At 44.0% G+C, this 25,406-nt stretch overlaps 1 protein-coding gene and 1 long non-coding RNA gene across 5 annotated transcripts in view; both read right to left on the bottom strand.

The window, feature by feature from the left end:
• Nucleotides 1-25,406, bottom strand: part of TNS3 (tensin 3) — a 420,724-nt gene that overhangs the window by 360,679 nt on the left and 34,639 nt on the right. The gene's annotated exons all lie outside the window — the stretch shown is intronic.
• LOC128329970 (uncharacterized) lies at nt 1,546-20,785 on the bottom strand. The gene is made up of 3 exons (XR_008309881.1): nt 20,711-20,785; nt 19,734-19,829; nt 1,546-3,011 (listed from the first exon to the last, which is right to left on the bottom strand). It is a non-coding gene; the product is annotated as an uncharacterized LOC128329970 (long non-coding RNA).

The raw sequence follows: 25,406 nt of genomic DNA, 5'->3' as shown, positions 1-25,406 counted from the left end.
GGAGACTACTTGTGAGCACTATAAGATATTCCGCTCAGGGGATGGGGCTGCTCTGGGCAAAGCACCTGCATGCATAGAGCAGCACTAGCTTTCCTCCTTGTTATACTACTTCTAGTCAGGGAATCATAGAGTGATGGGCTCTGAGAGGCAGCCGTGCCTCCTAAGAACTTGCTGAGCTGCTACAAAGACCACACAGGACTGACTGTGTTGTTCAACTGACTGATGAACTTGAGCATGACAGCTTGCTGATGCTACCTGGCATCTGGGGGTAGGGGATTGCCTCCCCCAAGAAATCCAGAGGAGGGCTTGAGCCCTGCCACCCCCACCTGGCAGCCAACCCCACAAAGTTTATGCTCCTGAGAGCATTCACATATAATAACTTGCTGTAATGTCTAACAACAACTCTCAAAGGTAGGGCAGCATTATTATCTCTATTTATACTGCAGAGGCAAACTGAGGTTGAGAGAGGGCGATTTGCCAGCCAGAGGCCACCTAATGAGTTAATGCAAAGTTCGAACTGCGGGCTGCCAGATCCAGCAAAGGCCCTAACAAACACCTCTCCCAAAACGGAAAGGGGAATGTACCTCCCCAGATACACCTGACACAACCAAATACTGTTGCATAGATCAATGCAATTGTTTCAGGCAGAACTGTATGCAACAGAAAAAATGGGTTGTGGTGTCCTCTGGTGGAGAGAACGGCTATTGTAATTCAGGACGTCCAGTTTATCAGAATAAAATTGCTTGTTCTACGCTTGAAGTTTTGTTCTCTGGAACTGTAATGAATTGCTATGTAAACTGCTCTGAGATTTTTTTATTTTTTATTTGGCAGGAAAATAGTGTATAATTTTTTAAAAATAATAATGGAAACACAATAAATTTCCAAATATATCGCCAAATGTCCAACTGGTCAAAAATATGCAGTGGAATTATGGTAAACATTATGAGATTCCAATAATTTCAGGGGATATATTAATATGATTTTACATAGTTCAGTCTAGTATTTGTAAGATTCTGATTTTTACTTCTGATTTTCAGACCATTCTTTTACATTGCTAAGACATTTCATTTGATCATAATTCAGACTTGTTCCTTTCATATTTTTGTCACCTGATCAAAATGTATATGTACCTGAAAAACCTTTTTTAAAAGTTCAAAGCAATCATTCTCCATCATGCATTGCTGATGATGTGGAAGCCAAATGAAATAAATGAACATCACAGGTATGCAACTGTGGCTTGGGATTAGTTCTGGCTTTTAATCTGGCAAATTATGGACAGGTCCACCCATTCATCGTGTTAATGGGACAGAACTAGTTGGACTTTGGGCAAATTGCTGGGACCACAGTCTAGAGAAATGGAATACCTAATTGCTTTATTGTAATTATTGTATTGAGTTGGAAAGCAGTGTGTTGTAGAAGACAGAGTCAGACTTGAACCATGGAAACCTGGGCCTGAAGGTCCACTCAGGCAAGAAGATCACTGGGTGACCTCAGTCCAGTCAGTTAGTCACTCCTCCTTCTTCATCGCACAGTATAGTGAGGACAAAATTGGATCTGAGCTAGAATAATTGTCTTTGTAGCCCTTTATTAGCCCTCAAAGCAATTTCATTTTTCCAAGTGGGAATGACAAACATGTTTCACAAATGTCTAAGTAAGGTATATTTTGCGGAATTAAAACCAGAGTTTCACACCCCAAAAGGTTTACTTGTAGAGTGTAAGAATTGTGCATCTCCTATGTTTCTGCAGGATTAACTGTCCTGCACATGCCGTTTGACTGGAAAGGAAGCAAGCCCAGTGCTGCAATCCACTGATGGCATAAGCAGCTTCCTTTGAAGGCTGGAATGGTTTCGGAGATGTGGCAGAATTGTTTGCCCTAGTCAAAGTTGCTGGGAAGAAAGCAAAGCTAAAACAGTAAATCTTGCATAGATTTAGGAGGCAGCCTCTTCTGTGGGGTAGGCACAGTGTATATATATATCCTGCTTTTTCTCCAAGGAGCCCAGAGTGGTCTATTGAGTTATTTATTTCTCATGGCACACTCATGTACCCCAGTGCTAGTTAGATTATCACTGCATGATGGACTATATTTCTGCAGAAAAAGTTAAATTTTATTTTTTTTCCTCCCAAAGCATACCTATTGCTGCTCTTCACTGCTTTCTGAACAATCCCCCCCCCCTTCCCACCGTTTCAGAAAAGATATAGCAAGTACCAAAAAAACCAACCCCCAAACCCACCATCTGAAATTTATTTGGACACATCATTCTGCCTCTATACACACAAAACCTCTGCCCATAAAAAGCTGTTGAACATCTTATGGACAGAACTTTCAAAACAGGAATAATACACAATCTCAGTGACCTGACCACATTTCCAATCTCAGAAGTGACAAGGCCTCTCCTCCTCCCACAAAGCACCACTGCATCATGCAGCATTGTATGACTCTCTGCAGATGGGCCCTTCTCCAGCCAGGCCCTACTGCCACTCCACAAACCCCAGACATCTGGAGCTCAGAAACTGTCCCCGCTTGCCACAAGAGATCCCATCCAGGGAATAAGGTCCCTGAGGCTTGAAGTTCCTGGCCAGGGGCTGCTGAAATGGATTCATTCAGACTGGGGCCTCTGGGTGTGTGTGTGTTCAGGGGGAGGCTTTTTCCATGCCAGAGTATATGAAAATAAAGATGCTATCAGCTTGTTCTCTTTTCTTAGAATGTTGCTTAGTAGAAAGATGAGATTAATTTTTTTCCATTTGACAGTAAAACCTTCTCTCATGCTGGTCCAAATAAATCATCAGTAGCCATTTTCTCCACAGTTTGTCTTTTAAGTTTGGAACTGTGCCTTGAATACTTAGTTCTACCAACAGAGTGTATATAATCTTGACACGGCTGGAGGGATAAACAGTCCAGTTTGAATGTGGGTTCCTGCAGGGAACAGCTACCACCTTGCAGTAAGCTTCAGATAAATAGCCTGAGATATAAAAGTCTCTTCCTGTGCTAACTCAGAGGATGATTACAGCAGCTGAGAAGGAAGGAAATGAAGACATTATGTATATTCAGTGAAACATTGCAAGCCTAAAAGAGGGAGATGTTTCCTATTATACGTGAAATGAACTGGAATGAAATGAGGAAACTTGTTTCAAAAGCTGGTAAAAACTCAGAGAGTTTTATCCTTGTTCGACTTGAGAAGAAGAAACATTTACAATATTATTTATATTCAGAAGTAAGTCAGACTATGCTCTGTGGGGCTTACTCCTAGGGAACCATGCAGAGGACTGCAATCTTAGACTGAGCTGCTTTGTATGTTTACATGGGAGTAAGTCCCCCTTATTTCCCCTGCTGACTGAGCAAAGAGGCACTTTTTAAAAAGTGGTGATTCTCTTTATTTAGCAACTGGCCCTATCCAACCCCAGCACAGCATCCCTCTGGTGGCTGTTGCTGGTGTCTATCTTGTTTCTTTTTCTTTTTTTAAAGATCGTGAGTCCTTTGGGGACAGGGGGCCATTTTATTTTTTAATTTATGTCTATGTTAAATCACTTTGGGAACTTCTGTTAAAAAGTGGTATATAAAATATTTATCGTATTTGTATTATTTCAGTGGCATTAAGTCCTGAACAAACATACACAGATCAGGTTGTGTGGTTGCAGTCCTAAACATAGCTCTTTGGAAGTAGGTCCTTCACTCAAACGGATAAGATTTATTTCCAAGTAAAGGGATTTAGCAAGCTTGCTTCCCTTTAAAATAGATACTGACTGCCTTCGCACATAATGCCAAACCAGAGGCGAATGAGCCAGAGGTTCCATTTCATACTCGTCCAAATGTGTGAAACCACAGTTTTGTCACAAAAGCGACCCAAGGGTTTCAAACTGAAACCGTAATCTGAAGCTTCAGGTTGTAGTGGATTTCGCTGCTCCAACCCGAGGTTTGAAGACATCATTGTGTCTGAATTCTGCCGCTGCCGTAACCTGGGTTTTGTGCTGTGGCTGCTGCCAAAATCATAGAGCCCCCTCCAGAAATGCTGCAACTCCATGCCTGCTGTGCTTCTCGCTGGCTGCCTCTCCGTGCACTTGCCCCACCCCCTGCTGTCTCCACATTCCTCCAGACATTGCCCGGCAACAGGGACACTGTGGTGCCATATCCCAAGCTTCAAAGCATGTCAAAGGGGAAAGCGACATTGGGAGATGTCTGCTCTCCACTGTATCTCATGCTCCCCCACCCTTTGGCAATCTTCAGATAAAGGGGGTCAGATGACAAGATGGGCACTTTGTGGAGAGGTCTCCACACATCAAGTGATGAAGAAGTATTTGCACAAGCACATGGAGTCCCAGTGACACCATAAAGCAGCAACCCAGTTGTTTCCCAACAAATAAAACACATGCCAGGGGTGTGATTCCCGGGGCTGAAAGGCAGCCCTGGAATTCCTGAGATGCTCTGCTCTATTTTTTGTACAAATTCATAGGGGAAGGGGGCCCCCGTCCCTTCCCCTTGGGTACAAGCATGCTGTCTCTGGCAGTATTCATGAGAAGTACCGTCTTGGGGTACGCCGGGTTGGTGTTTGAAGGGCTGGATCACTAATAATGTGTGAAGACATCCCTTCTCCCAAGGACCACTCTCTCATGAGAGTGGCAGGCCACAGAGACACACATGCAGGCCGGAGGGCTGTCACCACCATGCCCCACTGCTAGATCCATGCAAGCCCCGGAGAAAGGTACCACACCAACACCTTTCCAGGTTGCAGCAACTGGAGGACAGCAGCAGTGAAAGCAGTCATCCTGCCAGTCTGGTGGTTCCTTAGCACATATGCATGTTTATTTTTGACCAGTATGGCCACCCTGCTTGCCAGGGATCACTAAAGATAGGAGCTCCTATCACTCGTGATTCCTGGTAGCAGCTGATTTGCATATGCTGCAATGCCAGTCCCAGCCCAATAATTATGAGTGTGTACCAGGAGCAACCCCCAATCTTGCCAGACTGAGCCCACAGGGGAATGGCAGACACGTGGAGTGGCCCAGGCTCTTGAGTGTAGAGCGGAAGGTGAGAAGTATGAGTTCTAGTTTTAAAAAGATATACCAGAGAGCCCACATTAGCAGGGGTTCCTATAGTTGAATGTCCTTACTCATGAAAGTACTGTCCACCAGAGGCTCATGGAACCTCTGGTCCTCCCCAGTGGACTGGCCCTCACATGAGAGGGCTAATCCCTGGCCAGCTAGCCAACAGGGGGCAGGGGCAGGAGCATGTTGGGGGTTACTGGATTTCTTTGACCGGGTCTACCATCACAAGAACATCCTTTGTCACAGTGGACCAGTTCCCAAGATCCTTTGCCTACCCTCATAAACATATTCCCTCCTAGGAAGTCATCATGACCCATTTCCAGAGAAACAAAGAAATAGTGCCCTCTCCATCCCCCCATTACCTGTAATGGTGCCTGTGCAAATGTTTGGCTGTGGAGCTCCTGCGAGGGCAGCAGTACAAGTGGCATAAGGGAAAGGGTCTAAATGCCCTTTCTCCACGCAGGGTAGGTGGTCCATGCCAAAAAGGCATGATCACGCTGGGCACGCCCCCTTGAAGATCCTGGCCAGTGGCTGCCACCCTGCTGACGTGCCGACACCTTGCCCACAGTCTGGCAACACGAGCACTATGGAGGAAGAGGGAGGGGCTCCTCTACCCTGAAACCAGATGCTGCCTGATCTGGGTATATTTATTTATTATTATTTATTAAAACATTTTTATACCGACCAAAACCTACGTCTCTGGGCAGTTTACAACAGAATAAAAACAAAGTAAAACATTTGTTAAGACAAAAATGGGGTGGGGGGGACACACACACATTACAGCAATTTAAAATTTTTAAAACCATATTTTAAAACAGCATTAAAACCATTAAAACAACATTAATTAAAAGCCTGGGTGAAGAGATATGTTTTAAAAGACTTTTTAAAAGCTTTCAGAAATGGGGGGCCTCTTATTTCACTAGGGAGCACATTCCAAAGACTCAGGGCAGCAGCGGAGAAGGCCCGTCCCTGAGTGGCCACCAGATGAGCTGGTGGCAGCTGCAGACGGACGTCTCCAGCAGATCTCAGTGGGCAGTGGGGTTCATGCCGAAGAAGGCGTTCCCTTAAATATCCAGGGCCCAAACTGTTTAGGGCTTCATAGGTTATAACCAGCACCTTGTATTTTGCCCGGAAACATATCAGCAGCCAGTGTAGCTCCTTCAATACAGGAGTTATATGGTCTCTCCGAGATGACCCAGAGACCAGCCTGGCTGCCGCATTCTGGACCAGCTGTAGTTTCCGGACTATGTACATGGGCAGCCCCACATAGAGCGCATTACAGTAATCCAGTCTGGTGGTTACCAGCAGATGTACCACTGTTTTGAGGTCATTCACCTCAAGAAACGGACACAGCTGGTGTATCAGCCAAAGCTAATAGAAGGCACTTCTGGCCACCGCCTCAACCTGGGACACCAGGGAAAGGCTTGGATCCAGAAGCACCCCTAGACTGAGTACCTGTTCCTTCTGGGGAAGTGTGACCCCATCCACAACAGGCAGATCAAAATAATCTCTCGAGTTCCGACCCTGCACAATGAGTACCTCGATCTTAGCCGGATTCAGTCTCAGTTTGTTATCCCTCATCCAGCCCATCACCGACTCCAGGCAGGCATTTAGGGAGGTTATGCCCTCTCCTGTTGATGCTGACATGGAGAAATAGATTTGGGTGTCATCAGCATACTGATAGCACCCTGCACCAAATCTCCTGATGATCTCTACCAGCAGTTTCATGTAGATATTAAACAACAATGGAGACAATATGGAGCCCTGGGGAACACCATACAAAAGTTCTGATTGGAAGAACAGCAGTCTCCAAGGGACACCATCTGGAACCTGCCCGAGAGGTAGGAGCGGAACCATTGCAAAGCAGTGCCTCCAACTCCCAACCCCCTCAGATGCTCCAGAAGGATACTATGGTCGATAGTATCGAAAGCCGCCGAGAGGTCCAGAAGGACCAACAGAGTCACACTTCCTCTGTCAATTGCCAATTGGAGATCATCCATCAGGCCGACCAAGGCAGTCTCCACCCCATAGCCAGCCCAAAAGCCAGTTTGAAATGGGTCAAGATAATCAGTTTCATCCAAGACTGTCTGGAGCTGGGAGGCCAGCACACTCTCAATTACCTTGCCCAGCCACGGAAGGTTTGAGACAGGCCTGTCGTTGTTCAAGTCTGAGGGATCCAGGGTAGGCTTCTTCAGAAGCGGTCTAATAATTGCCTCCTTAAGACAAGGAGGCATCCTACCTTCCCTCAGAGACGCATTTATAATCTCTACCAGGCCTTCTACAACAAGCCCCCCCCCCCGCCAGATAATATAAGCCATGTCGGACAAGGGTCAAGAGAACAGGTGGTAGGCCACACCATTCCAATCAGCTTGTCCACATCCTCAGGAGTCATGAACTGATCCAACCTAATCACACAAGAGAAGTCGCTGCACATCAGACTTGTAATTGTGGAGATGGAGTCTAAGTCAGCCCGAATACGAGAGATTTTCCCCACAAAGAATTCATTAAACACATCACAGTGGGTAATTGATGGTTCCAGATTCTGATTCAAGGGAGGAAGGGCACTCACTAGCCCTCTCACAACCCTGAACACCTTCGCCAGACGTGAACTTGCGGATTCAATATGGGCAGAAAAGAATTGCTTCCTTGCCACACGTATGGCCTGAGCATAGGTCTTCAAATGAGTTCTATGTTGCAATCTGTCAGATTCAAGCCAAGTCTTTCTCCACTTGTGCTCCAGTCGTCTACCTCACTGCTTCAGCCCCCGTAGTTCTTCCGTATACCAAGGGGCCAATTTTGAAGCAGGTCGGAGAGGACGCTTAGGAGCAATCATGTCTACTGCCCCAGTGAGTTTGCTGTTCCAATTCTCCACCAGGGCATCAACAGGATCACCAGCAGAGCCAACACTAAATCCCTCCAAGACTTCTTGAAATCCTTTTGGATCCAATAACCTTCTCGGGCAGATCATCGTAATAGGTCCCTCACCCCTGTGAAGGTGGGAAGTGATTGTGAGTCCAACCTTAACCAGATGGTGGTCCGTCCATGACAATGGGGAAATCACAGGATTCCCCACCTACGGAACACCACCCTGATCAGAGTGAAAGACAAATCAAGTGTGTGACCAGCAATGTGCATCAGCCCCGAGACCACTTGGGATAGGCCCATAGTCATCATGGCCGCTATGAACTCCTGAGCTGCCCCGGACAAATTGGTCCCAAAGTGAACACTGAAGTCCCCCAGCACCACAAACCTGGGGGACTCCAACACCAAGATTGGGTTGGAAGATCGTCTGCAGGATGATTCCCAGGTTCAAGAATTAACCTCAGGTTCTGTTACCAGAACTGCCCTGTGGTGCTGGCTAGACACCTCAACTATGCTTGACTGGGGGAAAATTAGTTTGGTTTGGGGTGCAGTTTGGTTTTAGTATAAATTTGAGGAAGTTTTGGCATATTGGAAAAATGAAGAGACAATAATATAGTTCTAAGGCTTTATTAAGGGTAAAATGGTGGTACAGAAGGAAAACGTTTAGTTAGGCAATGCAATCAATCTTGGCCAATATTATAACTATGAGTCTTAGTGGAAACAATTTAGCTAAAGTCCTACTCAAGAGTAAATCGGGTTGGCCAAGGCTCTTAGACCAGAGCCTGGCTTAAGGCTTGCTGTGAAAAGTGTTTGGGAGCTGGGAAGAGAGGCACAGAAGGAAGAGAAGTGGCAAGGAGACTTAGAAGGGCAAGAGGTTAGTTTACTAATCCTTCCCAGGTACGTTGGTACGTTCATTGCACATTGGCAGGGAGACTTCCTCTCAGGGAACAGGCAGGAAAGTGAAGAAGAGGAGCAAGGGGTGAAGGGCTACAACCCACGTGAATGAGAGTCCATTGGAGTGATCCAGATTCTGAGGCCATATGCTTTGGCTAGAGGTAGATATACCTTGAAATATGCCCTGAGGCAGTTTCCAAGCCATTCTGCTTACTTAGAGGGTGGCAGATTTCATAAAAGACAAAGAAATCTTTTGCCCCTCGAACTTAATCATTCTGAGTGTAGCTTGCCTAACAAAGGCAAGAGGAAGCTATGTAAATGTGATGTATGTAGTGAATAGGACTGTGCTTGCTTGACTGTCTTAAGACCAGGTGTGGAAAGATTACACATCCATAGTTTTTATGAGCCTCTCCATTAAGTCCTTGCCAGCCAGTTTGTTAATTCATGATGAGTTTGGGAAATGTGCCACTTTATCTGTGTTATTCCCTCCCAAGAGTGCTTCACTGTCATCAGTGAGTTGCCTTTGAAGCAGGGTCTGAATAGCCTGGCATCCTTCGTTAGCAAGGCACAGGCACATACTGGTCTCAGTCTTTCTTGATATCTTAGACCTGAAGGCACACTGCCAGCATAATCTGTGCAGCCAACCTGCTTTGAGCCAAGAGTCAAATTCTTTTGACTAGGCAGAGTACAGTCGGTACTAATATCATGAGCTCATGATCTACTGTGATTAAGACATTTGGGTATTGGGGTGCTCTCTGGGCTACCCTGAAATATGGCTTGCTGGCAATAGTTTGTCAACCCACAGTTTCATGCTATGTCTGAAAGGGCCCACTATCTTCTGGCCCAGAGTGAAAACCTTCAGAAACAACAACTTCCAACAAATTGGATTAACTTGTATTTATCTTTTCACTTCAGTGATATGCCCCTGTCTGTGAACACTGAATAAGCTGTAAGGCACATACCAGAATATTCCTGGCAAAAACTCCAATAATAACTTCACTCCTAAAAATGGCATTCATTCGGAGGAGGTAGAAGGGTATATGTGATTAAAGAAAGATAAAATAAGCTTTCCTGACTATTAAAAGCCCTGCTTCAGAGTTCTGAACTCACAGGATATTTTATTTATTTATTTATTTATTTGTTTGTTTATTTTATTTTTACATTTCTATACCGCCTTTCATTAAAAACACAACCCCAAGGTGGTTTACAAAAATTAAAACATACAATAAAAAAGCAATAAAAAACATCAAGCTAAAAACATATAAAAACAGCCATAAAAAACAATACAACAGATAAAAAACAGATATTCCTTTCACAGGTGCTCAGAACATGGTCTTCTCTGTGGTGGCACTGAAAATGAGAAGCAGTGGGAGGTGAGTGGCTGCAGGTTGCACTGTGGTGGCAAATCCACCTGAGGAGCCCTTCTCTAAAATGGGGTTAAGGCAGCAAACACTCCTGTAGCCCACTTTTTTTGCTCATCTGTCAGCACCAGCTGCTTGTAGCCGGTGCTGTAGCGGTGATTAGCGCCTGCCATCTCTGTAGAGATCCCCACAATGCACCGTACACTTATGGGACATTATGGGATGTCCGATGGCCAAACCCAAGGCAGCTGGTGAACCTCTGGGTGCGCAATGGGCATGTCTGGGCCAGCAAGGACTAGGCAATCCGCAGGGAAGGTAAGTTTCTTCAGCCTTCCCTGCTGCCCACCCAGTAGCCCTTCTCACGGATTGTGAGATAGGGCTCTGTGTCTACAACTCTAGGTGGGTGGTAACAACCCCCCATTTCCACCAGGCTTTTAGAGAAATCAGCTATTTATTTCTGTTTGGCAATATGTCTGATTTCGCTACTGAGATGGTTTCGTGGCATGGCATGGCTTTTACTGCTATAGTTTTGTGGTCTCCTTTTAATTTATATTTTACTGGGTTAATACGGTTATTTAATATTGACTTAAATGACATTTTTTATTTTGCTGCACACCACTTTGCTAATAGGGGGAAGGTGGTACAGTGTATACATTTTAAAATACAATATAATTAATTACAATTGCTGCATTGGAATTTTTCCCTTTCTGAAACTTAAAAAATAAATGAAGCACTGAGTTGACTTTTCTCAAGCAACTGCCAGTTTGAGAAACTGTATCAGCCCTAAGCATTGTTTCCTGTTATCTTTGGACCAGTTGGGGAAATGCTGTGTTTCCAGCTGCAATTATTTTTAGTTGGGCTGCTCCATGTACTTTGCCACTCACACTCCTAACAGCCTCAGCCTGCAATCTCTTTTTTCTTTTTAATGTAGACTTTAAATAAGCAACCCTGACCTGTATTGAATATTAATGTTGTAGTCTTAAAATTGTCATGGCATTTGACAGAGAAACATGAGCACTTTGTTTCTTTTCCAAACTGCCTATAGGCCATATAAAGAGTTTATGTATTATCCATCAAGACTCCTTTTTTGCAGTGTTTTATCAATGTCCAAGTGTACATTACTAAGAGGGGGAAGAAGATACAAATGTAGAAAATGGTTCATACTCTGTATAAAATTTGGAAATAAAACATGGAACAATGGAGGATTCCTAATGCAATTGGTTCCACTTGGAAACAAGACCAGCTAATTCCAAACTCCAAAATCTAGGGTAAGATTCACATTTAGAGGATTTTGGAAACCTTTCCCTTTGCACAGAACATCCAATAAAGTATGGGGCAAGAAGGTTTTCATGCCCTACTACTTCCATATTAAGGAGGGCCCCCAAATCCTGAAGTTGGTATTAGTACTGAAATAATCCATTATGAACTAGCCTTATTTAAGATACTGTGTTCATGATGTATGAAATCTCATTGTGATTTACTGGAATCAGTTTTACCCAAAATGCTTAGCTCTTTACACTTCTTTGTACTTTGTGTTTACATGTATTGCCACCAAAAAATCACTGTGTTTTTGGAGTAAATATGAACCCAAATTGTTTAAAACAAAACAAACAAACACAAAACCTCTTGTGCTTTAAAAGCAACTTAAACTATAATCCCCATCTACTGCTGGGCATGCTAATAAATTATTTTGCCACCAACACAAACCCTTTCTTTTTGATGTGCTCCAGAAGTCAGTCCAAGATTAGTTAATTTGTTTTAAGTGTTGATAAACCATATTTTGGCATTTTAATATCAGCACTAAGAGCTGCCTGGAGAACAATCACAATATGAAGAAAATACATTTGTAACATAGCCAGATACTCATGTCTGGAGGGATAGCAATAGACAGGACCCACCCAGGTCTGCATGCAAGTTATTTAAGACAAACACTGCATACTTTTGCAGAAGTCAACAGAAAACCGTGGCCCTCCCTTTTGTTTTCTTTGTTAGGAGTCGATGGGCTTGAGCCAGGAGCCCCATGGATTCCAGGGCTGCTCAGTTTGGGCCCCCCAACTGTTTTTGAACTATGATTCCCATAATCCACAACCACGGTGGCCAACAGCCAGGGATTATGGGAATTGTAGGCCAACATCTGCAGGAGGGCCAAAGTTGAACAGCCCTGGGTTAGACACTGGCTTCCTTTTCCTCTAGGGCTGCTGTATCAGAAGTGGGAATTCCAGATGATAACAGTTGGGGCATTCACACCACTGCCCCAAATCCTCTGGTCCGAGATATCAAATGATATCAGAGGGCTAATCTGAGAGTTAATTGGTGATGGGCTGCAGCATTTTGCACAACTGCAGCACATTTTCTTCTTCTTCAAGTGCAGCCCTACACAAAGCATGTTGCAATAAGGCAAGTCTTGAAGATACAAACACATGGATCCATGTGGCAAGATTTCTGCAGTCAAAAAGGAAGTGCAGCTTGTGCAACAGGTGTAGTTGATTTTTTAAAAAGCCATTTTAGAGTCCATAACCTGCTTCTCGAGAAGCACTGTAGGGTTCAGGATGACACTAAGTCTGCAAACCCGTGTCAATGAGTATACAAGGCTATTAAGAGCTGTCTTATGCTGCGTCAGACCATTGATCTATCACAGAGTGGCTCTCTAAGGTCATGTGTTAATACTCAAGAGTGTCATGTATTAGTATTCTAAGATCAGCCTTGTTAATACTCAAGATCCTGAAACCGAAGATATAATGGATTGTACTGGGGCCTTGCACTCTACTATTGAGCATTATGGTAGTGGTTCACCAAAGCAAACTTGCCAACTAGCCAGTATTTTACCAGTATCAACCAGTATAATCAGAACTAGTGTGCAGATTTTACCAGGCTGCACCCCTAATCTGCCTGGTTCCCCCATGGCTCCATTCTAAGCTGCCAGAGTCTGACCTGACTCTGCCTTCTGATCCATCAGATTCCAACAAGCTCTACCCCAACCCACTTAGCAGATCCTTCCTGGTTCCCTGTGCCCTAAGTATGTGTACTGGGCCATCCATGGCACAAACATTAGGAATGTACAAATCTGGGTGATTCAAGTGATTTGAATTTCAATCTAATCACCTCTTAAAAGGGCAATTTGAATTTAAATCAAATTTTCAAAATTTGATTCAAGAGCACTTGGCACCTTTTAAAAACCATTCAGGCCTCCCTGCTTGGTTTTAAAAAAGGCACCAAAACAGGGTTGAATAGATTTGAATTCAATCTGAATTTGAATCAGATTTTTGGACCAGATTCAAATTTGATTTGAATTCATATTAATTTCTTAGTATATTGCTAAGAAATATTTTTGAATTTAGACAGTGGCAACCCGGCAGCTCCAAAGTCTCATGCCATCTCTCAGAACCCTATGATCTAAGGACCTTTTAAAGTAGAGATTCCAGGGATTGAACTTTGGGATACTACAGATGTTCTACCATTGGGCAAGGACCCCACCCAGATGTTATAGAAATTCAAAATGAAAAATATGTTTGGATCATGCTACACTATTATTCTCCCACCCCCACCCTCCATTGGAAGTCTGACTGTCCCAGCTATAATTTCTAACACAGTAGTGTAGGTTATGCTTTCAAAGAGAATGAGCCAAATGGTTTCAATTTCTCTTTAAACATAAGCCATATCTAATACCAGATTTGGCTCGATGGAATCAGGCATTCATGCCCGTTGGGCTTCTATGGACATGAAAGAATTTAAGCTTGACATTTCCTTTCAAACATAATGAAAACCTTTTGTCCTTTTTTCCTTTCAGCTCTAAATGTGAACTGGTACTCTGATTCCTTATTAGTTTTCTTTTTTGTAAATCATTTTGTGTTGTTCAAATCCATTGAATGACAGACAAAAAAACCCCAAAACCCTCAAGGGCAAGATTTTCATTAATGCTTTTGTCTTTGATGGCAGAAAACAGAATAATAGGAACAAGGTAGTGGACTGCAGGCTCTGTCTCAACACACCCGGCAGCACACTTTGTGGCAAACAGAAGCTGGTTGTGTCACCATACTGGGATTTTGCTCTGGAAAGTTTTCCGATGGCATTAACTGAGAGAGAGAAAGAATGTAGAGAACCTTTCTGGCTACAGCACAATGTCGACATGTATTCAAAATATTTTTATTCTGGCTCTTTGATTGAGACAGCTTGAAAATAGTAAATAGCAATATTCTAAAACAATATCATCTTTCAAAACAGCAGAGAGTGTGCATGTAGAAACAAAAGCTAGCAGAAGAATCAACAGCTAAGGGGCTATGTTGGACAACACATGAACCTGGATTATTATTCTCTCTACATCATAGATAGTGAGACCTATTCCTTCCCTACCTGCCACACGTCCAATGCCACTGGATCTCCATATGTGGGTATTATTATTATTATTTATTCGATTTCTATACAGCCCTTCCAAAAATGACATTCCAAAATATATATTTTATTTATTTATTTATTTTATTGTTAAATTTATATACCGCCTTTCATTAAAGCAATCCCAAGGTGGTTTACAGATATATATATATATATATATATATATATATATATATATATATATATCACAAGATGGTAAAAAAGACACAATTAAAATATTAAGCGAGGGGAAAATATTAAACAAATCTGATTAAAATTTTAAAACAAAAGCATAAAAGCAATACAGAGTATAAAGAGCAGCAGCAGAGAATCAAATAAATGCCTGGGCAAAAAGCCATGATTTTACACTCTTTCTAAAAGCTGTGATGGAATAGCCAACGGGAGAGCATTCCAAAGTCTGGGGGCAGCAACAGAGAAGGCCCTGTCCCGCGTGCACGACAACCGAGCCTCACTCATTGTCAGCACCTGGAGCAGAGCCCCCTCAGATGATCTTGTCAAGCGGGCAGCAACCCTTGGAAGCAGGCGGTCATATAGATATCATATAGATACATGATAACATATTTTACACATCTGTGGATTTCCAGTGGCACTGAATCAGAGGCAGGTGTACAAGGTGGGTGGTGTGGGAAGGAGCACACGCACTCCCCACTGCATGTCAGGAAGTGATCCGAGTAAGCAGATCATTTGATCCAGTGCCCAAAGCTAACATCTTCCACCTCTCCTTTTTCAGTCACAAAAGCCCATATGAAAAGGTGGGCCTCAGAACAAACACCAGAAGTGCACTGATACACCTCCTCCAGGAGGGTGTGGAATATGGTTCCACAACCTTGGGGCAATTTCAGAGAAGTCTCCGTCCCATTTTTCCTCACTATCCTAACCTCTGAATAATGGCACTTTGAGCAGGACCTTCCCTGAAATTCTTAATTTCTTAGTTTGCTGAGACTCTGCATGTTAAATTCTGGGCACCTATCTGGGAGTCTCATGTGTTTACATGAGAATTTGATTAATCTCTTAAAGGTCCCAGCCAGCTCCTTGAACTGAGTTTGGTTTGGAGTTTGTGCTTTTGAAAAGAAAGTTAGTGATTGTTTTGTAAATGTAGCTTCCTTTTCCAGGCATATGAAATCAGGGGTGTAACCACAATTAGGCAAGGGGAGACAGTTGTCTTGGGGCCCCACTGCCTCGAGGCCCCCCCCCAGAGGGACATCACATGACTCCCCACCCTCCCGTGTTGCACCCCCTATGAATTATGTTGTGTCCCTTGGAGATCGGCAGGAGCAGAAAGTAAAAAAACTAGATTCAATGTGAACTAGATATTCACTGTATTCATAATGGGGATGTGAGTGCGAGTGCACTATATATTGTGAAGTGTGTTTGTGTGTGTATATCAGCGGAGGGCCCATTTTAAAATCTTGTCTCTGGGCCCACTCCAACCTTGCTACACCCCTGTATGAAATTATAGTCCTTTTGCACTAGTCCAAATAGTGGTTGGGCATAGAAAACATTTGGGTAGAGAGAAGCTTTCTAAACACACAAATGTTCAGAATACTAATGCAAATAATTCAAATAATCCAGGTTTCAACCTGAGTTAAATCCACTCATGTTTATCACTCAGTGACTCTGAGGTATCAGTGGATGACCTGCATGCGTAAAACAGACCATCAGAGACAAAACAATATGGATGGAGTTTTCATATCAATCATATTTTTCAACTAAGGTTGTTTATACGCACAGCCATCAGATATAATGTACAGCCCTAATTGCAGTACCTTTGAAGGTCATGTCCCAATAGCTATGTTTTAAGAGTTAATTTTTTCATATTAAAGCAAAACCTACTTTGCTTTATTGGGGTATCAGGGCTATTGATAATAGTAGAAAGAGTGTCTATAATACAAGGACCACCTAATTGGAAGCACTGGGCTGGTGGTGGGAGGGAAAACTGCTGAAGCAAGAGCCCCCCCGCCCTTTCCTCTGTGTCAACTTGGATATTTAAATACCCAAGCCCACCAATGTGGAGAAAAGCAGAGGAGAAAGCAGAGGGAGGAGAAAGCAGGGGGAGAAAGGAGGAGTTGTATTGCCCCCTCCCATCAAACTGTTGTAATCAGGCCTTCTACTCTTCACAGATGACCAACAACTACTACTTAGATATATAAGTGTTTTATTTTAACAACTAAAGTAATACATACTTAAGACATCAGCAGCTTCAGAAACCCAACAGCCATCTTGAGGTATCTCACAGCACACTATTAGGAGTTTCTTCTTCCCAGAGGCCCCCTGGTGGTAGAAACCCCTCCTACAACTAGTAACCTTTTCACTTCCCACAGTTCTGTACATACACTTCACTCTACACCTCCCCAACAAATTTTGTTGACTCTGCATGCACAAATTAGATGCTTATCTCTTTCGGGTAGACTGACATAAGATTGGTTGTGAAGCTGGTAACTGCTGATCTAATCTTGATAACTCAGCCGGAAAGTCACTCTTGCTCTACAATAGTTATGGTGTGTCCATGGCACATGGTAATTCACATGCATTTTTTGTGTACCAGAAGTATCCCTCAACTCTACAATATATGTCATAGAGCACAATTTCTGAAGCATTGGAAGGGATCCATTTACCCCAGGAAGGGGGACCATCATTCCATACCAACACCATCTGCCCCACCTGAAACTGGTGGACCCGAGAACAGGAATCCAGAAACACAGCCTGTTGCAACCTGTGAGCTTCCATCGAGGAGCCATCCCTCAGGGGTCTGGCTGGGACTCCTTTTGTTCCCAATGAAAGTGATATATGCAGCTCCCTACCTAAAAACAAGGAAGCAGGAGTCTTGTCGGTAGAGCTATGGGAATGGTGCGGTAATTGAACAGAAATTGGTCAAGGAACTCCTGTAGTCACCTGCTTGGGGGTTGTACTTTCCCCCCCAGGCCCGTTTAATTGATTGAACTGCTTGTTCTGCTGCCCCATTAGAAGAAGGATAGTATGGTGGGGTGGTTGTGTGAAGAAATGGCAGTTGTTGGGGAAATGTGAAAAGGAAGGCCATTGTCTGAGACTACCTCCTCTGGCAGCCCATAAGATGTCACCAAGTTCCATAATATGTGGATGATAGCCTGTGCATCAGTAGTTTTCCAAAGACAGACCTCAATCCACTTGGAATAAGCATTCCATAACACCAAAAGTTCCTGACCTTGCTGTCCCCCTAAGTCCATGTGCAGTCGCTGCCAGGGTCGGTCAGCTGACCCCCAAGTCTGAATTGGCGCTAGAATAAGGCATGACCAATTTAGCTGACAGGGGGTGTAGCCTTGAACCGACATTGTGATATCCTTATCCAGAGTGAGCCCCAAACTATATTACGAACCCTGGCTTTCATTTTAGAAATGCCCCAATGACCACCATGTAGCTGTGCTAAGACTACAACCCAAAGAGGTTTGGGAATTACTGTCCTAAATCCCCAGAGCTGGCACCCCTTTTCTACCGTAAATTCCCACTTTCAGTCAAAGAAAGGTTACATGGTTTCAGTCACATGAGCAGGCCAACCTAGTCCAAATTGAGCTCATGAGACTTCAGGAGATTTGCAGCAGGAAGAGGAGGAAACACAGCTGGGGAGGAAGAGGGGGATTGGTGGTGGTGGTGACCTGATTGTGTGGAGGAGGAAACTGGGAGTGTGCTCCTGTGGGGCCCATCCAGGTGCAGGGACCGGTGCGACCACCCTGGTCACCCGGCCTTAAGGATGGGCCTGAGCATATGATCCTGATAGCCCTTATAACAGGCCTGCTCAACTTAGGCCCCCCAGATGTTTTTGGACTACAACTCCCACAATCCCCAGCCACAGTGGCCAATAGCCAGGGATTATGGGAATTGTAGGCCAACATCTGCAGGAGGGCCGAAGTTGAGCAGCCCTGCCTTATAACAACTGGTCCGTGATAAGCTGAAAAATAGCTATAGCACTGGCAATACCATACTGTAAATGATTACACTGAAACAGCCCCCTTTGGGTGTTAATTGTCAAATATTTGAGAGATGAGGGCTAAATAACTACCCGTTGAGTTGCGAAAGGTCCAACTTAGAAAACTGCTGACTTCCTGCCAACTGAAAGAACAAAGCTTGGGGCTTTGGGATAGGATACTGCTCCAGTACCAGAAGTGAATTAATCACAACTTTATAATCACCATTAATCTGAACCTGCTTGAGGATACAGACAATTGGTGCTGCCCACTCACTAAAGGGCACGGGTGAAATGACCCCTTCGGCCTGGAGGTGTGACAACTGCTTGTCCACTGCTTCTCTCAATGCCTATGGCACTGGATGAGCCTTGAAAAACTTGGGTGTGGCTCCCAGTTCAATCTGCAAGTGAACCTGGCAGCCTTTCAAGAGCCCCCTCTCTGGCACAAACACAGATTCATATTTCACACACACAACTGCTGCACCATATCAGAAAATGCCTGGGGCGTTGCCAAATCTATTTAAAATGTCCAATCCAGTCACACCCTAAGAGAGTCTGTCTTTCATCTTTAGCAATGAGTAGGGGAAGCTTGCTGTGTTCTCAGAAGCACACATCGACTCGTAATTTTCCAAGTAACTGTCCAGTGTAGGAAATTAGTGAAGTATCAGCAGGCAACAAGGGAAGGTGAGACCAGTGTGTCCAATACAAAACCTGTGGGACCACCGTGTACACCGTGCCCATGTCAGACTCCATGCACAATGGCACTCCTATATGCATCACCATCCAATATGGTGGCACTGCCACTGAACTCTGCAAGGCATGCCAGCCCCAGGCATCAGGACCCCAAAGCACAGGGGATTCCATGTCCAGATCCTGATCCTGTGCACACGAGGAAGCTAAAGTGAGGGAGGCTCTGTGGTCATCTCAAGGTCACTGTGGGTGACTATGCTGGGAAAATGCTCTGGCCAAATGTCCCCGTTTCTTACAGAGATTTCAGACAAATTTCACAAAGTGACATGCCTCTGAGCCATAGGTCCCCAAGCAGCAGAAACATCGGGTGATGGCCTGCTTCTCCAGAGTTTGTGCTTGATTAGTCGTCTTCTTAAAAAACCTGGCTGCCTGACTGGAAGGTGGGTGCACCTACGGGGCAGCTGCACTGGATGAACCCTGACCTGTGTCCACTATGGCTGCACTCTCCCACTTTGTTAAGGAAACTGATCCAGCTGAAGCAAAAAACTTGCAAACTTTACCTTGCAGCTTAAAACAATTCTACCATCTCCATGGCTTTGGTCCAAGAAAGGTCAGCTGTATAACAGGCAGAGAACAATCTGGAACATAGGTCTGCACTGGAAATAATGAAGACAAAAAAAAACCCCTAGTTGTTCTGTTAAGATGTTCCTGCAGAGAAGCTGCAAACTCACAAGGTATAGCCAAATTCCTCAAACAAGCGACATAATTCTCCATCAATTCTGTCTGCCGTTGCTTTTTGGAAACGAAAATAAATCTATGAATCAGTTTACTTTTCTTAGACTCAAAATGAGTTTGCAGAGTCTGGAGCAAGATGTCCAGTAGTGTGTCCGCTGGTAAGGCAGGAGCCAGGAGGGCAAAAAAATGCTTCCCTACAGAAGAGAAGAAAAGCGGAAGCCTTTGCCTGGAGGTTTTTTACACACAGCTTTTCGTTCGAATCTCCTTCGGAACGGAGGGTGTGTGTTCACATATCCGCCAAACTTACCCCGAAGTCCATGCAAAGTATAAGGGAGCACTTCACACCCAATTCAGGTCTTTCATTGCATGTTAAATCGAGTGTACTCGATTTATATCCGGGGTAAAAACAAATCAATTTTTTGCATCTTTTGGGGGGGGGGCAACTTCGAACTTGCAGTAAAGCCTCGCAGAAAACCTGTGGTAAAGCCTGCTGTCTGGGAAAGCTCCTGGCTTCTGCCTATATACCCTTTGCCAGCAAAAACTGCTTAAAATGCTGAACACTCAGAGCCTCCTACAGAAGTCAAGTCCAGGCCTCCAAACAGGGGATCCATCTTTCAGTCCAGATATCACAGTCTTTAACAGAACACACACACACACACACACACACACAAGGTCCTACTAACTAGACTTTGTCACCACTGCATTAAGCCCTTTAGTTCTTCTAGTCTTCACAGATTACCAACTACTACATCTTAGATATACTGTATAACTGTTTAATTTTAACAACTAAAGAAATACATACTCAAAACATCAGGAACTTCAGAAACCCAACAGCCATCTTGAGGTTTCCCACAGACTACACTACTAAGAGTTTCTTCTTCCTAGAGGCCCCCTGGTGGTAGAAGCCCCTCCTACAACTATTAATTTTTTTACTTCCCACAGGTCTGTAAATGCACGTCACTACACAAACAAACCTAGTATCTAAGCTCAAACTTACAGGCAGTCCCAGAATGTTAATCCTCCAAAGCAAGGAGCTTCCTCCAGCCCTTCCTCCCCATTCCTCTTTGTTGTAACTGGCTGGTATAACTCCTACTTAAGCTATTCTGCCTTCTGATTCCTTGGGGATGACTCCAGGCATTGCCCACGAGAGGAAGAAAAAATGGGCGGAAATACACATGCTGTCTGCTCCAGGGTGTGAATCCCCCACCCTTTTAAGTCATTCGCCTGCAGCTGCCCCCAAGGAATCAGAAGCCAGAATAGCTTGAGCAGCAGCTATTCCGGCCAGTAACAAAAAGGAGGAAGTTACAGCAACAGGGATGAGAAACTGGAGGAAGCTCCCTGCTGTGGAGGATTTATGTTCTGGGGCTGCTTGTAAGTTTGAGCTTAGATACTGAGGTGGTTCCCACAATCAGTGGGCACCGCCAGATGGGGTTAAGCGGAGAGGGCGGGCTAAGCCTGTTCTCCCCGCAGACGAGCACCCGCAGAGCCCCGGGCAGCCGGATTGGCGGCCCACACGACTGCCAGCTTCGTCATGGAGCCAACAGGGGCTGTGGGGAGGGGGGGGGGCCGCGCAGCCCCCAGAAGGTCCAGCATGCCATGCATAAGCGTGCAGGACATGTTGGAGAGACCCCTGAGCCGAGAGGCTGCTTTTTAGCCTCCCAGTTGGGGGTCTACTCATGAGTTGCTGTGCTGCGGAGCCGCGCCACGGCAACACACAATCCGAAAGCCCAGGTTAGCAGAACACTTGCTCTGCTAACCTGGCTTAGGGGAGGGTAACTTTAGCAGGTTACCCGCTTTGGTGAGACTGGGCTCAGCTGCGAGCCCGATGGTTCTCACATGCGGGCCAAATTGGGCGAGGCTCCCTTAAGCCTGATTTAGCCCGATCGTGAGAATCGCCTCACTAGCTTGCTTGTTTGTGGGGTGCAACCCCTCCTGCTGCCCCTCGCGTTTACTGACTGGTCACCTCTGCATTCATTTTATGCAAGACAACAGTATGTGCCTTGGTATGTATCCCAGAATCCTCAGCAAATATACAGAGGTTCTGTGGCAGGTGTACAAGAGCTCCTGGGCTGATAAATCAGAGTGTAAAGGGTGTCCTGAGGTCAGAAGGTTTGCACACCACACTGCACTGCAAATCTCTGTACCCACAGTTTTGTGGAAGATCACCATCATACAATGTGAGGCAAAGAGCATATGATGGACAACCACCACTGACCCAACTCAGAAATTTGTGTCAGCAACCATAGGCATCCTTTTCTCAACAGGAACCTGAGCAAACATAGCTGGAGTGTAAAATTATGTGTGAGAAGGAGGAGGAAAATCTATTTATCTTGGCTCTTTATATTACAGGGGGAAAACAGGCAGAGATGAAGAAGAAAGAGGCAGGAATCAAGGCATGCCACAATTCTGCAGCAGCCTTAAAGAAGACCATTTAAAAGATGTTTTGGTTTCATGGGAAAACATAAAGCTTTCTATCCATTACACCCAGTAAGAGGAGAATTGTATGCAAATAAACAAATGCATTTCATTACCTAAAGGCATCTTAAACATACAGCTAGTTCTGTTCAGGCTTGTTATTTAGTAAGGCTAATGTGTCATTTGCCAAACAGGGCTTACCAGCTGCTAAAGGATAGGAAATAACAGTTCAGAAAAATAAATATGAATAGACAACATCCCACGTGCTCATGCAATCTCAGCTGTATTTTTAGAAACTGGCATCAATCAATGATCTTTCCTCTCAAACATCCCATTTCAAAAATTTGGTTTGCTTGAGACTTCATCACACAGACTTTCTCAGATGACCTGTCAGACCCAGCTCCTGTCAAATTGGGGGCAGGCATAAACTGCAGACAAAGCAGATGCAAAGGCGATCTGTCACAGGTGGAGTAAATAGTCTCTTGTTGCTCAGAGCAGCAGGCAGCCTGGATGCACTCTCATACACGACACATGACCACCACCCCCTCCCACTCTGTCAACTGCTGTTGCTGGTCTAGCTGGTCTCTCTGTAGCTGCCTCAGTGGCCAGAGCTTGATGGTGATCCCTGCTGAACGAGATATTTCCTGTTCAGAACCCTACAAATTGCCATCCAGTCGGACAGCTGGCTGTCAGTCCAGGCTCAGAAGGCAACCAGTAATGAGCTTACACTTTCCTACTAAACACAAGACTTAGAAAAGGAGCATGACATTTTCTGCCTCATGAGAGAACCATTTCTCATTGTTTAAAAGCAAGTTTGCCCCAGTCAGCAGTGGGATCAGTCTTTATTATTGCAAACCAACCATAAACATAGTAACAGAGGGATATATTTGGTCTTATGAGACGTGGCACACAACAGTACACATGGCACATTGGAGGACACCAAGTCAAATGTCCATCAGAAGGGATCATGGGTAGTAGCAGAATAGGGGGAAACACTGGACACTGGTGGCCTACTGTTTCTTCAGTTTGACACAAGTCTGCACAATTGTGACCATGTCTTATGGCCTGCAAAGTGCTTAACAACCCTCTTTCATTTTGCTGTCCTAGATAGGCAGCAGCAATAGGAGGTGGGACACCATACACAGCAAGTCAGCTGTGTTTCCCTTGTGGGTCACATGTTATGTAGGCCTAAGAAAAAATATCATCTTTAAGACCTCTTAAAAATACAAATACACACACACACACCCCATGGAAGTCAGGTGCCATCTTAGATTACACATTCCTCCTCTCACATGCAAGAAAGAATATGTTTCTTTCTTCAGAACAATAGTTTTAGTTGTCTATAAACATATGCTGATATATTCAATTAAAACATGTGTGTTTGTTTTTAATTGTGTTTTAATTGAGTGACAGAACTAATGTTAATCTTTCTTCCAATTTACTCTTATTAACTTACTAAGCACTGACAATCATGCAGAGGTGTATCTAGGGAAAATAGCGCCTAGGGCAAGCACTGAAATTGCGCCCCCTGTCCAAACATCTGACACCCATCTTTCAGATAACTTTACCATAATATCAGCTGAAAAATACAAGTCAAGCTTGTTAATCTTTTAATATTTCAAGAACTATTTAGCAGTGGATGTAGCCAGACCAAAAAATGCTGGAAAACTACAAATTTCAGTATGCTGAGTCTCATGAAATACTCAAATACTATGTGGAGGTGTACTTGGAAAACTAAACAGAAGGGCCTGTCTAATTCTCTACGATGCATTGTAGCATCACTATTACATAAGTTTTAAAAATAAATGGAGCATTTGACTTTTCCCAGATGCTCTGAAAATAATTAAAGGATATGCAGAGTAAACTGTGTAAATACTAAGGATTTCACACTGATTCAAAGACAAACTCACCACTAATAGCCATATTATTAAGACATCATATTTAACTCACTTATCACAAGAAGCAAACTAAGAGCAAATGAATACAATCCTAACTCATAAGCTTCAGCTCAGTATTCACAAGTCCTGATTCTCTGTACATAGTGCCAAACTGAATATGTGTACAGTGACTTATATTATATTAATTTTTTTAACCTGTAGCCCCTTCGGGGGGCTTCCTAAAGTCCGGGGGGGGGTCTGCAAAGGTTCCACCTCCCCATGCTGGCCTCTAGGGTCTCACAGAGGCCATTTGAGCATGTGCAGTGGACATTTTGTTTTCAATGGCCATTAAATATTTTTTTTAAATGGTGCCCCCTTCAAGTGACGCCTGGGGCACATACCCTGCCTTCCCCACCCTAGATACGCCCCTGCAATCATGCTCCACAATGTTCAAACCATCACCTAGTTTACATGTAGCTACAACCAGCTAACTGGGCCCAGCACCCATCTGTATATAAATTTATCACTTGTGATTCATTCCAAAAGGTAGCCTTGAGGTAACTTCTCAGACATGCATGATGCTTCAAGTTATTGCCTTCACAGATACAATGAATCAGTTATTATGCTGAGTAAAGATTGGGCTTTTAAAATATTGTATTTATCCGATGTAACTTTCCTGTTTATTTGTGGTTTCCTTTCCTTCATAGATTTATTTATGTATTTATTATTTTATAAATTTATTTGATTTTATATACCGCCCTTCCAAAAAAGGGTCAGGGTGGTTTACATCAAAATAAAAACAAAATAATTAAAATAAGAAATATAAAAACAGCATAAAACCAATTAACAGTTAAAACATTTAAACAGTTAAAAACCTTGGAAAACCAGGCCTAACAGTAGTTTAAAAACCCTGGAAGGCCAGACCAAACAGATAGATTTTAAGGGCTCTCCTGAAGGCCAATTATGAACTCATATTACAGATTTCTGCCGGAAGTGCATTCCACAGCCCAGGAGCAGCTACAGAGAAGGCCCACCTTTGAGCCGTCACCAGACGAACTGGTGGTAACTGGAGAAGGACCTCAGATTACCTTAACATGCAGTGGGGATGATGCAGAAGAAGGTGCTCTCTAAGATATCTTGGACCTAAGCCATTCAGGGCTTTAAAGGTAATAACCAGCACTTTGTATTTTGCCCAGAAACATATCA

The sequence above is a fragment of the Hemicordylus capensis genome, chromosome 6, assembly GCF_027244095.1.
Source record: "Hemicordylus capensis ecotype Gifberg chromosome 6, rHemCap1.1.pri, whole genome shotgun sequence".
NCBI lineage: Eukaryota > Metazoa > Chordata > Lepidosauria > Squamata > Cordylidae > Hemicordylus > Hemicordylus capensis.
Note: the sequence above shows the minus strand (reverse complement) of the source record. Positions and strands in the feature narration are given on the sequence as shown.